Source organism: Haliotis cracherodii, unplaced genomic scaffold, assembly GCF_022045235.1.
Source record: "Haliotis cracherodii isolate W230 unplaced genomic scaffold, xgHalCrac1.p SCAF_2, whole genome shotgun sequence".
Lineage (NCBI taxonomy): Eukaryota > Metazoa > Mollusca > Gastropoda > Lepetellida > Haliotidae > Haliotis > Haliotis cracherodii.
The window spans coordinates 65752527-65756001 of NW_027266275.1; positions in this window are offsets into that span (position 1 = coordinate 65752527).

Below are 3475 nucleotides of genomic sequence, written 5' to 3' on the forward strand. Positions count from 1 at the left end.
TACTGTAAAAGGCGTTGTTTCGGTATAGATCCTTATACCGTTGTCAAGCAAGACTGACAACGGTATAAGGATCTATACCGAAACGTCGCCTTTTACAGTATTAAAGAAGTTGTTATCCATAAAAATTGTGTCTATCTTGTCATCCGTCAACTTCTAAGTAATGCCTATCAAACAAAATTTGTATTTGTCAGTTTGCATTTTAATAGCCTCCTTATGTTATGGTTGCAGTGGCACAATAGGATAGTCCTGTGTTCTGCCACACAGTATCAGCATTTTGTTCCCTATAATCATGATAATACTGTGACCATGCCACTTGGAAACTGATTACATGTGATCCTCCTGATCTGTGTGGGAGGCCCCGGATTACCGACTCTTCACTGTCACCCGCTGGGGGGCCTGTTTGACCTCGGATGGGCCTTTGTCTTGTCATCAACTGGTGATTAAATCCATATGGTGAACAATCTAACAGTGTGAAAAATAAACAGTAAAGAAAACCCGGATAGTCGTAACAGCTAAGTGTCAGAAGGGTTGAACTTGAAATGAATAATCACCCAAGTACTTATCACTTCCTGTTCTCGGCGCGTTTATTCCTGCATAATTTTATATAAACTCAGATACATATGACCGGCCCAGTTATACAGGACTTTATTTATTATCAGATTTATCAGAAACTATGCTAAAATGTCACTATACCTTGAAGTTATGCCATTAAATTCTCGGAACAAGAAAAACAAAATATGACCGACAATCTAATTTTTCAACCAGTGAGATTAATACACATCTAGGTCAGAAATGTCAACAACAACAGCAACGAGGGACATTCTTTCTTAAATCGTAGCACTTCCAAATATGGTACACATTTGATAAAAATTGAATGATGCAAACTCTGATATTTCTTTGGCATAGTTTAACCACAGGATAAACACCCTTGATATTTCTTTGGCATAGTTTAACCGCAGGATAAACACACTTGCTATTTCTTTGGCATAGTTTAACCACAGGATAAACACACTTGATATTTCTTTGGCATAGTTTAACCACAGGATAAACACACTTGATATTTCTCTGGCATAGTTTAACCACAGGATAAACACGCTTGATATTTCTCTGGCATAGTTTAACCATAGGACAAACACACTTGAAATTTCTTTGCCATAGTTTAACCAGAGACCATATTGGTATATGGTCTCTTTTTTAACCAAAATCACGCCAAGACTGCGTCAACCCGGAAGATCGGTCGGATTGAACATGTTGTCAAATGGTCAAGCTACAGATCTTTGTCTGAGATGATCTCTGACCAAAAGTGATAGATTGTGAATCTATTTACATATTATTATTTATGTATTATTGGGATACATTGGTCTATTCGCAATATTTTGTGTGTGTGCACCTAAGTATTCCTGTGGGGTAATGAAGTTAACATTAACTAACTGACATTATTAACAATATAATTGATCAATTTTGATTTTAAATTTGAAAACATAATAATAAAATCTCATGCTACATCTAGACGCCGTAGTTATTTTGTTCTTTTTTAGAAAAAACGAAATTAAATATTGAGAAAAATTAAATGATTATTCTCTCAAATTGTTCGTTCCATATATGAAGGATCAAAAAGCATATTCATAAAGTATTGATAGGGAGAACTTGCCTTTGTGTATTGACCATACTCACTCACACACTCACTGTATGACTGTTTAACATTTGGATTTAATGGTTGCTATTTTAAATTTTCCCTGATAGATGCAAATATCTTCTGAAACTAAAGGCTTAATGTTCCCGACACCCTCTGACGATTTATCACATGTATGAAACCGCAAGACTCCACTCTGCATCTGCGTTCTCAACTCCCTGAGAAGTATTAAGCCCATTCTGCCGGTGTGGTGCTATAACATAAGACTGTATAAATCAGCTGCTAGAGGTTGTCCAAGTGTCTTTGTTTTCGATGGATTGTATCATGAAAGATGCATTGTGTGCATCATGAACACTGCCAAGAGGTTTATAGGAATGAAATTTGTATTTGAACGTAATTATTTCTATCATTTCAGCAGCAAATCTAATAATATAGAATGACAATATGAAACAATTGTGTTGCACTTCTTTAGTTATTTATGTATAATTTTTTGTAACATGTTTATGATGACTTTTATATGAAATTCTATTTGTGCCATATGTGTATGCTATGTATGAAGACCATGTAAAGATTAAGCGACTGTGAGCATGCATGAGCTCTGTGTAATATGTGTTTCTGACTAATCATGAAATCATTAAACAGTTTTCATCTTTACACCTGTAGATATGATATTATTCATCAATGTGATTTTTAACCCCTGCTAAAAAGAAAGAAAGATGTCCGTCCTTTGTTGTATTTTCGTTTCAGGAGCATTGCACATAAACCAATATTTCTTCCTGAAACCCTGTTGGGATTCTGGGTTTAAACAGGTATTCAGAAACATCTTTGTCTTCTTGTTTGTTCATTTTGGGGTTTTTTGGGTTTGTCAGCACCATACCCGTACTCATGGGTTTCACCGAAGTGGTAAACGTCAGAGACCTGCAGCACTTGGGGCTTTCCTCCCACAATAAGCTGACACGCCGTGGCATAACTGGAATACTGTTTAACGCAGCGTTACAAACAACTCACTACCTCATCCTGTAATTTCTGATAGTTATAGTATTTCATTCACATACATAATAAAATATTTGTTATTGCAACGTTGTAGCAGAATGTTCATGAAGTCTTATCCCGACTCATCTTCACATGTCAAGGGCTTTAACTAACTATAAAAGTCCAGTTTCCACTGGACATTTATAGTCAGTTAACGCCTTCTACTACACATCTCTAGACATAGTGGATATGAAATTACTTCAGGTAAGCATGAATGTGTTATTGATTGCCAAGTATTTTTAAAAAAATGATATAATCCACATTTACATCACAGATTTTCAGTACTTTGATCAGGAATATGCAAGTGCTGCTTGAACGCCCGAATTTTACTGTTAGACACGGGAAGAATAAGAGAAATAATATTTGCTTGAAGTAGTTCTCATGTTCATATGCCAATGGAAACCATGGAGAGGGGCACGTCTTGTCCCGTGACACGAGTTTGTCACGAATAAGTCAAGAATGCTTTGGCGTATGTCACAATACCGTGTGCAGAGTTGCCATCATATGAGTGTATTCCCTTGTTTTAGTAAACCTAGACATGTAGACACTCACTTATATCCACTGTGCAAGATAACAGTGATTAATCAATCAGTGTATTTTCTGTTTATCTTTTGATGACCAGGAACGATCCGTTGATTTACAAAAAAGTAAATCAACTGATCATTCATCTCTTGCTGGGCTGCCACGTGCATATTACAGAACACACATTTCACCTCACTTCAAACCTGAATTTAGATTGAATAATTACCCCAGACACAATAAATGCCAAATGGGAACCTTTGTCAGGTATTCTGAGTGGTGCTACCACTA